Consider the following 12,556-nt stretch of genomic DNA (forward strand, 5'->3'; position numbering starts at 1 on the left):
ACCTGCATGGCTTTCTGTACTTGCCAAAAAAACTCCCACAGCAAGAGAGCCAGAGCGGGCTTTTTAGAAACGGGTCATTCTTACTTTTTGTGTTGGTAGTATTTTTGTTAGAAAAGGATTTTGAGAAGGGGCTTTGTGGGCGACGGGCTCCATTCCCTCTTTACAAATTGACTTTGTTAAATCTCTGTATTGTTTAGAGGTTTTATTCCTTCTCTGGCATAGCCAGGGTCTGGCTGAACGTTAGATGACTGGGTAACAGTGGAAAGGTTTGGATGCTGTCTTCCTGATTTCTGGAGTGAGGCCTGCATCTTAATTAAATCCTTGGGCATCCCTTCCATGGAGTCAGGGCGCTGCAACACTGCTGTGCTACGTGCAAACCAACCATGGGTATATAAGGTGGTGGGTTTTGGTTGGGGTTTTGTTGGGGTTTTTTTGAGAGGATTTCTTGGGTTTTAGCTCTTGCCCTGTGCGTGTTCCTGTGAGCTGATGATCGTTGCCAGACTGCAGAAGAGGTAAAGTCGGGTGTGTTTGGGGGAGTGCTGCCAAATAACAGCATGGAAAGGTCTTTAGCAAAGATCACGTAAGCCTAAATAGGAGATCTGTGGTGAGTCAGAGGTTTAATTTAATTAGTTCTAAAATTAGAATAGAGTTTCTGTAAGGGGAAGGCAGGGCAGGAGGAGGGAAGATTTGGGGTTATGCTTTATAAGTAAGAATTGAGTAGTACGAGCTGGGGCTGTTTATACAGACTGATAGCAGTGTCCTGTGGCCTTTAATATATCTAATAAGCATGTTTTATACACAAATTAGTGTGCACAGTTCAGTATTGCCATTCATTGTATAAAGGCTAGCCAATTAATTTCTGGGTTTGCTTCCATGTGAGAACGATGCTCTCTTTTTTGTCTTTTATCTCTTTAAAGTTTCTACAGAAAAGAATATTGCCTTTTAACATGTGCGTATTATCTAGTACCTGGCACAATGGCACTGGGGCTTGTAGTGACTGCTGCAGGGTAAATAATTGGTAATAACAGCAGTTCATATATAAAGAGTATGCAAACACTCTTATTTCTGGAGATTTTTCCCTTTAACTTGAACTTCACTTGGTAAACTGGGTTAAGCATCCAGCCTAGTGAATTCTTTGACCTCTCTTTCAGTTCTCTTTGGTCAAGGAACGAAGACGTGACCTAAGGATCTTGGTGGTCAGTTAATGGAAGAGGAAATTTAGGCTTGGAAATGGTTTAGGAAGTAGATTACTTGAGGAGGAAGACTCCACCTTCCAAACATTTTAAACTGAAGAAGAGCAAGTTAAAGGCTTATGGATTTGGGAATGTGATAAAGAGTTCACCCATCCATTAAGAAACTTCTTACAATGAATGTCAAGGGCATTCCCAGTTCCTGAAGGCCCCAGAGTCCTGATTAACTTGGTGGCTTTGCTTTGTGTTTTGATTCTGGTTTGGGCCATGCTGCAAATCCTTCCTGGAGGGGTTCATAGAGGATTTGCAAGGGAGTTGCATCACTAGGGAGTCAAGCTAAACCCCACAGCCATTATCTGAGGCCTTTTGGGTCTCTGGGCATGCAGTCTGTTTGCAGTATTCAAATGCACATCTAATTATGGTATATGAACAGGGTGGGGTGGTCCTCCTGCTCATCCCAAGGTGTTTCTGAGCAGCTTGGGCTCCTTTCCATGCCCCCCAAAAGTGGTGAGATGTTCAGGAGGGGAATAGATGATGGCAATGCTCAAGAAAGATATGCCAGAAAGAGGTTTTCAGCTGGGGAGGAAGATCAAAGCGCACACAGAAACTGTTCCTTGCTGTATTCCAGCGCAGGTCACTATCTCTTCCTCCTTGCCTTGAAGAATAGTCTTGGCATGTGGTGTCAAACCCCATGCTGCACTGATGGCCACGGCCAGAGAGTGGGTTAGCCAGCAGCTTGGTGTCCGTCCCACACAACCACATGGAATGGGGGAATGGCCCTATGAGCAGTCAAGAATATTGTACAGAATTACTGCTGCTTTTGGGGTCTGACTAGCATGTGAGGTATAACTGGTGAGCTGGGAGGGTGCCCTGGGCCCCAGCAGGAGGGATAGGATGGGGACTGGGTGTCAGCAGGTGGCACTGTCTGCTGTCACAGTCCTGGGGCTCCACTGCACCTTGGGGTGCTCCTGTGGGAGCCCCACCACTGCCTCCCCAGGTCCCTTCCCAGCCACCTTGTAGGCACAGGTGGGACACCCTTGCAGGGGTGGGCAAATCTGGCTTCTTAAGGTTCTACTGTGACTTAAGGTCTGTGCTTAGCAATAAATTCGAGGCACATTATATGTGCCATTTTAAACAGGTGTTCAGAGTGATTCTTGATGCTAAGAAAAGCCTTTCCCTTGGGATGGCACTGTACCTGTAATAGAAGTAAGGCTTCTACCCCCACTGCCTCTAATAACTGCAGTTAGAGAATAGCATTTCATCTGCCTGAAATTCTCCTGCTGCTTCAATGAGACGCTGGACTGATTTCAGCTCTTGCCAGTATCGATCTGACGTTGCAGAGTGTTGTTTAAAGGCTGCCCCTTTCCATCCAAAAGGCTTTGGGATCTCTAAATCTTCACAGGGTTTAGTGAGCAAATTGGGACCTCAGGATGAATGGTAATGAATAACTGTCAGCAGTTAGTGCTGAGCCACAGCCATCGGAAAAGAGAAAAATGAACCAACGCTTCCTTGTAAACCCTGCAATTGTGGGTTCTCCCTGCCACTGGTGCGGTGGAGCAGGAGTCCCACTGGGTCAGTGGTGTTGCAAAAGCAAAGGGACTTTCACTTGCGTGCCCTGAGGAGCCCTGGGGACAGAAGCTGCTACTGAACTGAAAGGGAGCTGGGAGCAACCTCCCAGTCCTGCCTGGTCCATCACGGGAAGAGTGGGAGTGCTCCTGCACCTCAGATGGTCCCTTCTCCCAAGTGAGTAGTTTCATCCATGAAAAGGCTGTAACAAACGCAGCCACCGCTGATGGTGGGGTCTGGTGTGCAACCTGTCCTTGTGCGGGTGTGGACCCTGCTTTTCCTCTCCACAGCTCGCTGTGTCTTTGGGCTGTTAGGGACCAGGGTGTTTCCTTCCCTCCCTCTGAGCACACCTGGGTGCCCTTGCATGGGAGCTCTGCCCACCTGCCTGCTGGCTGAGGGAGGAGCGCAGCCTGTGTCTTCCACAAAGAAATAGTCGTTTTGGGTGGCAAAATACTTTTTTGGCTGGTGACACCTTGGAGGTACATGATGGATCTGGTGAATGTGGCCGCTGTCTGTTTGTTGGCAGTTTGAGAGAGCCCTGACTGATGTAAAGGGTGGCTGAGGGGGACACCTTGAGTGAGCTGCCACCATGCTGGCTTCCTGCAGTCTCCCTGTTGAAGACTGTCTCCTTGACCTTACTGATACCTCCAAGGGTTGTGGCATGCCCTAAACCAAGCTCTGTGCAAGCTGGAGGGAACAAGTGTGATTTCAAGTGCAGAATGAGCTGGAATATTCTGCCTCAGTCCTTGGCAAAAGCCAAGTGCTGCCAGTAGCTCATGTCTTATTTCTTCTGTCTGTCTAGCTTCAGTCACATCAAATTTTTTCCCCCATACTCTGGCACCATCCCTGCTGGCCTCTGCTCTTTATTGCAACATGTAGGACTTTTAACGGGCCTGCTAAACACTTATTGCGTGTGCCCCTGGTTTTCCAGCTGGTCCTGGTGGCTGTGTTGGTGGCCTGCTGTCTTGCTTGTCTTGGATCATCTTCCTTCCAGGTCATTGACTGATGATGAACAGAAAGGGCTCAAGAAGCCAAGTCATATGGAGCAAGCAGAAAAACAAAGGTGCTGGGTGACAGCCCTGCTCAGGTGGCTATGACTGCTGCTGCAGCGTTGCAGAGTGGCACCTCATGCATTCCTCTGGTGGCCCCAGCCTGGGGCTGGGAGTCAAGTGCAGTCAGCTGGGAGTCAGCTAGGCATGGCCTTGGGAGAGGCACTTAACTCTCTCCTTCTCACTGATGGGGAAATGGATAAAAATAAAGATGCTCACCTCCCTCTGAGGGTGGTGAGAGGATTAATTGGTTAATGTTTGTGAAGTGCTTTGAAGTTGAAATAGGGCAGATGAGTGCTAACCTGGATTGCAAAAGCTAGATGTGTCATGTGGAGGTAAAGGCTGTGCTGAGGAGGCACTGTGAGCCTTAAATCCTCCGTCCTTCAGAAGTCAGGTGCCTCACAGGTTGACCTGTGCTCAGAGCAGCCAAACACAGGGATTAGAGAGAATGGCAATTGCAACACCAAGACCTTTCCCTTCCCATTAAGTCCTGGGCCAGCCTGTGTCCCTGCTCGCAGGGACAGGCTGCCAAGGTGCAGGTCAGCTCTCGCTGTGGTGGTGGCAGCATCTCATCCTCCCCCTCCTTGGGACAGAGCTGTGTGGGCAAGGACTGGCGTGTTCTGTGACAAGTGAAATCTGGTTCCGGGTTCAGCGTAGGGGAGACCAGAGCTAGAGGAGGGTTGAGCAATGCAGGCTCCCTCCTGGGGGTGAGCGTGAGAACTAGCACACCCTAAGCAAGAATGTGTTTGGTGACCTGGGTATAAGCCATGGCGGGTGGGGGTGGTGCTACTGGAGCTGTGTTTAGCCTGGGTGTGTGTCCACCCACTGATGGTTGCTCAACAGGGTGAAGAAGGAGGAGGCAATGTTTGCTTGGCTGCTCATGGTGTTGGGTACCTGCTGGGAGTTGAGCCCAGTGGGGAGTCCTGGCTGTGATGGGATGCCCCCTCCATAGGGAAAGGGGAGCTGCCATGGGGTGGCCAGTGCTCTGGGTTTGGGACAGAGTGCTCCTGGGGTCTGTGCGCCAGCTCTTAGGATGAGCCCTCCACTGCCATGCGTTGTGGTGCATTGTCTATGTACTGCAGCGTGTCCACAGTGGAAGAAGATGGGGTGTCAAAAACCATTTTCTCTTCCTGAAGTAGTGGACAGGGCATGACTTTGTCCTGCAGGATGAGGAGCTGTGACAGAAGCTGTCACCCCCGGTGCTGTCCTAAATGAGACCAGACTTTCATTCTGGAAGGACAGAGCATGCGGAGGTGGGTCAACATTTACCTGCTACTGTTTGTGGACCCTCTTGTCTACCTCCCATGGCACAAAGTTACTGGGGGACTGCTGGATGTGGGAATGTGCAAGTCTGGCCTCTGTCATCCCATTTCTCCATTGTTCATGGTCCCTAGCAAGCAGACCACCTTCATGGTCCTTCTGATTTTGTCCCTCTCATGATGCAGGGAGAACTGGAGATGGCTCTGGGTAGGGAAAGCTGGGCTAGCAAATATGGAGGCAGCCACGGGGGCAGTGAGCTGTATGAGCCTGGCTTCAAACCAGCATCAGGAGCTGCTCAGAGCTATGCCTGGCTGCTGGGTGGGTTGGTCACTTTTGTGCATCCACACTCATGTCAGCAACAGCAGAAATGTTTGTCTTGGACTCTCTTCATTTTAGTACCTGGGATTCTCCTTCTCTGTACCTCATGGGACTGGCTTTCCAAGGTCTGGGGTCAGCATGTGGTACTGGGATGGCTGAACTTGTGGACCTCCAATGGGCGTTTGGGACCAAGCAAGGGAAGACCAGACCTAGAGCCACCTGACCCTGTGGCAGCCCAGAGCTGAGCTGCAGCCCTGCAGCATTTGGCAGTATCTGGGCAGCCAGACCCTCCTGGAGCAGGCTGGGCTTTGGCAAGGAGATCAAGGGATTTGAGTGGGAGATGATGGGGATCCTCCTAGGGAGGAGCAGCCTGTTGGGGAAGGCTGGGGTGGAAAGGTGGAGTCTGGAGGAGGGTGCAGGTATCTTTCACTTTCCTTAGCTGCTTCTGCAAATGTGGGACTGCGAGCCAGGAGGCAGCACTGCAGACAGTGCCCTGGTCCTTGTAGGGAGCCTGCTGTGGTCCCCATCCCTGCCTTGTGGGGCTGTTTGCCTGCCACCTGCTCCTTGGCACAGGTGGTGCATGCTGCTTGGTGGGTATAGCTGTGGCTGCTCTGCACCACTCCTTTCCTCTGGGAAGGATCAAACTGCTGCTGCAGCCTGTCATCCAAATGCCTCCAAGTGGGGAAGAGCCTGGGGACCTGGTTTACAAGGGTCAGACAGATGTAAATAGCTTTTGTACAAAGATTTCTGCTCCACTTGCCCCATCCCAAATGCTATAGCAGCCCCTGAGGAGGTTTCTTTTTGCTTTGGTTACTGTACCCTGCTGAGGACTCAGCCCACACAGCCAGTTTGGGCTCTCCAAGGTTTCTTCAAGAAAGCAGCCAAATGTTTGTTTTATGGACACCCTCATAACACATATGGGTTTTCCAAGGAACAGCCAAAGGCGGCGGGGGGGAGGGGGGAACTATGAGGAGCTCTTCATCTGGGTTAACTCATGCTTGTTGCTTCAGATGGGTTTATTATTCATCATGTACCCATCACTGCCTGAGGCCTGTTTGGCTCCATGCTCAAGAAAGTTTTTTTTCTTTTTTTTTCTTAAACCACATCACTGCAGTGCTGCTGAGCACTTGTTTGCTGTTGCCATAAGTGCCTTCACTCCAAACTCTGGGACGTGGCAGGAGATAACTAACTCCTTCCTCCTTTTCTGTAGAAAATGGTTTTGTTCCTGGACAGCCCTACCACACCCAGCCAGAGGAATGCTTCCTCCCAGCAGGAAAACTGTAGTGCCAAGTTAAATGGCATGCAAATATGGTGGCCTCATTAGTGGGCCTTTACTGCTGCGAGCAAAGGGGAAGAGGGGGAGGTTAAAGTCCTGAGCACCAGTTGGATGGAGGGTGATTAAGAGAGCAAAATGAATCCTGTTTGAAATTGGGGATTTCCCCTGGAATGACAGCTCTGCTTTCTGTCCCTTCTGTGAATAAGGGTGCTCACGTGTGGGCACTGCACTTTCCCTCTGTAACCTGGAGAGCCATCTTCTCTGGAGGTCCATGGTGCCAGTGATGGCAATGCTGGCTAAGGATATGCTGCTCTGAAACTGGTAGTGCCATTAGGGCAGTCCCACCATGCCTACTTAGATAAAATCCCCAGAACCACTTCTTGGGCTTTATTTTTGGTGTCAGCAAGTCCTGTAGAAGCAAAACCCAGTGGTCACGTTCTAGGCCCGGGAGAGCCGGACCTGCAGAGATGATGCTCTTGGGGAGAGTGGGCAGGGGCAGAAAGGACTTAAGGCTTCCTGGGAAGCAGTGACATCTAATCTGCTGTTGTGCAATCTGAGCTGTATTAGAATTATACTTTTTGGCCTGGGAATTTCCATCATTGAAAGCTTCTTGTAACAGGAATTACATTTGGTGAAGAGGGATGAAAATGCCTCTGCAGCAGGGTGAAATGGCTGCGCAATGTAAGCTCTCCCTCACCTCCCAAACCTTAGTGCTGTTATTGTAGACCTTGGCAGGTGAGTTCAGGGAGATGATGGGGTGCAGTGGGCTGAACCTCAGGCTCAGCTCCAGGGAAGGTGAAGAGTGTCTTGCCCTAACCTCTGGCTCGTTCAGTGCCCAGCGAGTGGCAAATTTTTCCTTTCTCCATAACCCAGCCGATAAGCAACAGACACTACTCCCAGGTCAGCCTCCTCAGGCTGTTGGAAAAATGATTCCATTGGTGTAAGCCCTTAGGAGGTGATAGGCAGCTACACAAGTGGCAGGTCTAGGTATGCTGTAATGGAAGGGCAGCAGCTGGGGCTCTGGGTGCAGTTAGGAGGAAAGTTGATCGGATAGCACATCCCCAACCGTTACTGTGGGAGGGATCGCTTCATTCCCAAGGTAAGTCCTAAAATGGAAGTCAAGGGAGTAAGGTAGTAGCAAAACCATGCTTTGGGGGATGTGAGGTCCTGGGCAAGGACAGAGCAGTCTGCTGACAAAACACAGGTGGCTTATTTTCTTGCCACTAAAATCCCTATATCTCCTGCTTGCTGAGTGTGCCCTGTTGTCTACAACATAAATGACCCAGTTTGAATGGACTAGTTCGATCTGAGCTGTGCTGATGAAACAACATAAAAAAAAATCTCAGACTGTGCAAAGCATCTTTTCACTTACTTGGGAAGTTATCACTTAATATGGGAAGTGCTGAGGCTAGAAGTGAAAAATGAAGCTCATGATAGAGAAGTCAAGTTCATGGATGTCCTGAAGGTACTCGAGCATTTTAAGACTTGTTTTTTATTTAGGGCAGGGGCATGGACTTTCCCACATTTCTCTGGTTTTCCTCTTATTTTTTTTATACTTTTGAGAGCTGTCTCTAGCCTTGCTTATTAATTCTTTTGCTGCAGTGGTGCCACAGGGAGCCACTGCCGCTGGCATGACGAGCTTTCAGTCTAATTTGAAACAAGATGTAACAAGGGAACACAATCCAGAGTGGGAGGCAGAGGGTGTAATGAGATCCCAGGTTTGATAGCCTGCATGTTGCACAACGTTGTGTGTTTGAGCACCTTGTTTGCAAACCTCGGGTCCCTTTTTGTAAGTTTTAGGGAGCAATATCAACCTGAAGGTCAAGATTAAGATGTGAAGAATAACAGTGTTGGTTCCAGTTGGCCCTGAGCTATTAATTTTCTTGTATTTTTGGAGATGGAGAAACTTGGTAGAGGTGGTTTTTTTAGACCTGGTGCACAAAGGGTTCAGTGGTGACGCCTGTGGGAGAAGTTACCAAAAGAACTTCAAAGGTTCCTGTTGCGGCTGAAGCAGTAACGCAATATGATGCAAAACTGAACAAGAGCAGCCAAAGCAGGGGGCCGCAGCTCTGGGGAAATTTAAAGGTGAGGAGGGCAATGCATTGGTTTTAATGGGAACATGGGGAGTTATTAAAGGAAGGATGAGGGATCAGCAAGGATGGAGCTCATCAGCTGCCTTTTAAAATGTAGGACGTGGGAAAACTGGGGGAAATGTGTTGGCGTGCATCCCAGGCTGCACCGATTTATTTTTAAACAGGGAATCTATCATTATGAGATGCAAAGACTTACAGCAGCTGTTCTCTGTGCAGGGATGTGAAAGTCCTTGGGCATCCTGGGAGCGAAGTGAAAGTGGATCTCCCCTCTCACTTGTTATTCCGCCACGGTAAAAGCTGATCAGCCCCTCCCTGACAAAAGTGAAGTGCCGAGTATTTCCCCTTGATTTATCCCTCTAATGATTAGCTTCCCTCTGCCTTTGCAGCATCTTCTGGTTCAAAATATCTGCAATTACCCTGGTACTGGGGAGTTGGCGGTGCTGTTGTGACTCCTGTAGCTTGACGGCATCAGTTCAAGGCAGCCAGCCAGCCAAAAGGACCTAGTTAGCTTGGTCCGTGTTTATCTGGAAGTACGGGTGGCTTTGGGAGCCACGTTGCCCTTGCACACAGGTTTCTTTGGGCTCCATGCTTCAGTTCATAAATGTCTAAAGGTAGGAGTGACATTGCAGGAAGTAAAGGGTCCTTTGAGGGGAGGAAGCCGCTCAAGTCTGTCTGTGGAGACCTGGCATGGGGAGATCTGATGGGCTTTGGGGTCACACCTGCATATCTCTTACCAACTTTGGTGCAAGACGGGCTGGAGCTCAGACAAGCAAAGCATGTGGTGGTTCATTGCCTGCAGACAGAAGGAGCTCTGCGGGGAGAAGAGACCCTGTCACTGGTGCTGCCTTGGCTCCCAAGTGCCGGTCCATCAGCAGCTCATGTGGATGTCAGGGTTCAGCTCTCCCAGGCACCAGGCAAAGGGATTATTTCTACCACACATAAAAAGATTGCAGGCTTTGGTATCTGCTTTGAGGTTCTCGCTGCCAGGCTTAGTAAAGAGGCTTAGGAGTGCTCAAACCAGAGGAATAAATCTGCTGCACCTCTTATCAAAAATAATGCACGGTAGGCTTCAAAGGAAGAAGGAAATCTTTGTTTTGTAGCCGGCTTATGTGTCTGGTCTGAGCGATTCTCAACCTTGTCTCTTTACACTAGCGTAACAGTCAGTGGGAAAATAAATAGAAACAGATATGTCTAGGAATAGATCTGGCAAGTGGGTGGGACACCTCCAATGCTGGGGAGATTCTTCAAAGAGAGGAAATGTTGTCTCCACCTGGGCTGCTGCTGCGGGCTGCCGAGGGGCAGGGCTGTGGCTCACTGGGATTGCACGCGGCTGCCTGAGGGTGATTTTTATGGAGCAATCATGGTAATTAGCAAGCACAAGTTTTTCCACGTACCAAACATTGTCGAGGGCAGTAATTCAGCCCCATGCTTGTTATTGTAGTGAGTGTTGGGCAGGAGTGTCCTGGGAATTTGTCGCATCCCAAGGGGGGGAGCCCATCAAAGTGTCCTCAACTTGCTGATGTTGGCTTGCCACCCTGAAACAAAGGGCTGATGAAATAGCATTAGCCAAGCTGGTCACTAATGAGGGCAAAGGAACATCTGGAGCCAGGATTTGTTTATAGCTCTTTGTTTTGTCATTGTTAGGGAGACAGAAGAGGAAGTATCACTCAGAATATAAATCATGACATCCAAACAAAGGACTGACATCTGGGTGTGATTTTGGATTTCATGTCCTAGGAATCTCCTCAGGGTTAAAGCCCAAAATTTTAGCCCAATATGTTTGCAATCCATCCTGTTTTCAAGAAGGTTTGGTGTCACTTCAGGACAGGCACAAAGAGGCAGTCCAGATCTCCAGACCAGAACTGGCATGTGCTGAGACCTGAGAATGTCCATGTCAGCTCTGAGAGCCTGCACCAGCTTGGGATAAGTCCTGTACCTGGGTCCTGGATCTGACCATGGTTGGCTGTGGATGTTGAGTGGGAATAAACAGGGCAAGCACAAAATAATTCTCCTGTGATAAAGCTTCATGTGGCTTATGGACTTGTCAGCCAGAGGCTGCATCTCCATAATCATGTTTAATAACCACTGATGGACCAGTCTGTGAATTTGTTTAATTGACTTTTGACTCCTTGATGTGTTTGGCATCCACAACATCCTGGGGCGATGAGTTCCACAATGCAATTAGATTGTATGGGGAGGGGAAAACAAACTTCCTTTTGTTTGTTTAAATCTACTATATGATAGTTTATTTAGTATCCCTTAATTCTAGCACTATGAGTAATCCTGAACTACATCTACTGTTAATTTTCTCTGGGTCACTCCTGATTTTGTGGACTGTCATAACCATACATCCCTCTGTAGCTTGTTTTCCACTGTAGGAGTTGCTGTGAGTTTAGATAAAAACCTTTCCTATTTCTGCTCCTCTCCATGGCCAGGAGAGGGGTGCTTTGTGCCCTCTCTAGCTCCTACATCCCTGTCCTGATGATGCCGAGGAAGGCCACAGCTTGCAGAGTGATGCAGCTGCGCAGCAGCATGATAGAAATAACTTTTTTTTTATCCTCTCTCCATTTCTTAACAGTTCCTATCAGGCGTTAAACCTTTCTGATTTGCTGCTTAACAATGAGATGACATTTATTTGTGACCTTACCCACAATGTCTCCATAATACACCCCCTGACAGTGGTTGCTAATGTAAAGCTGTAATATGCAGGTATAGTATAGCTAGCCTTTTCCCCTGTCTACGTTTTTCAATACTTACACTTGCCTGCCACTTTCTTGTCCAGCCACTGCGTTATGAGTGACTTGTACTTTTCTCTCAGTTCACTCGAAGCTTTGAACTCTTCTGAATCATTCCATTTGTCCCTTTGCTAATTGCCTTTTCAGAGTAATTTATAAAATGCTGAGCTGCGAAGATTCCTGTTGGGTCTCGCTTCCACTGGGAGAGCTGACCTTTTATTACAGTTTCCACTTGTAACCACTTCTAACTCAAAGAAGCGGCTCTTCGTGCTACCTTACGTTCTTCAGAAGCCTTTAGAGGAGGGATCATGAAATGAGTTCATTAGAAACAAAAGTTCATTGTGTCAAGCAGTGCTGCTGCTTGCCCATGCTTGGGGGAACTCTGATGGACTGATGAGACAGGACTTGCCACCCCGAAACCTGTGATGAGTCTTCCCCCGTCTGTCACCTGCCTCTGTTTACTTCATTACCCAAAAGCACAGTACCGAGCTTCAGCTGGGTGATTGCATGTTTGAGCCCCTTCGGTGCTGCTGGGGGGACTTAATCCCTGACTGTGGCTCTGTTACCAGGATTTATCAGTTTATTATTGTGAATAAGAGTTAATTTAGCTTTTCTACTATAGTGTAATGTTCCTTGGAGGTTCCCTTAGCCCTGTGATCATGGGCTCTTCAATGTGTTTTGTTAGTGCCTGTGACTTGGAAAATTCTGCTCGGAGTCCTTGGTGTATTTTGGCACAGTTGCAGATTTTACATTTTAGACTTTGTTTTTACATTTTCATTATTTGGACAGTGCTGCTACTTACAAAGCCTCATTTTACTGTTAATTGTCCCATGCTGACTTTTTTCTAATTTTGTTCCCTTAAAAGATACACGTTTACTCTAATGATTTCTTCAAATGGTCTTCCCACCTCCTGGGTGTGTTTCTCCTTACTGGCTTTCACTTTTTAATTTTCTTTGAACAAGCGTCTGTGGTGTTAGGCAGCTGCCTCTTTAAGTTAGACTTACGGTAGCAGGTCTGCAAGGCTGCTTTCAAGTTTGTCAGTTTTAAGGTGTGAAGAGCCACTGGCACT

The sequence above is a fragment of the Falco cherrug genome, chromosome 8 (assembly GCF_023634085.1).
Source record: "Falco cherrug isolate bFalChe1 chromosome 8, bFalChe1.pri, whole genome shotgun sequence".
NCBI classification, from domain to species: domain Eukaryota; kingdom Metazoa; phylum Chordata; class Aves; order Falconiformes; family Falconidae; genus Falco; species Falco cherrug.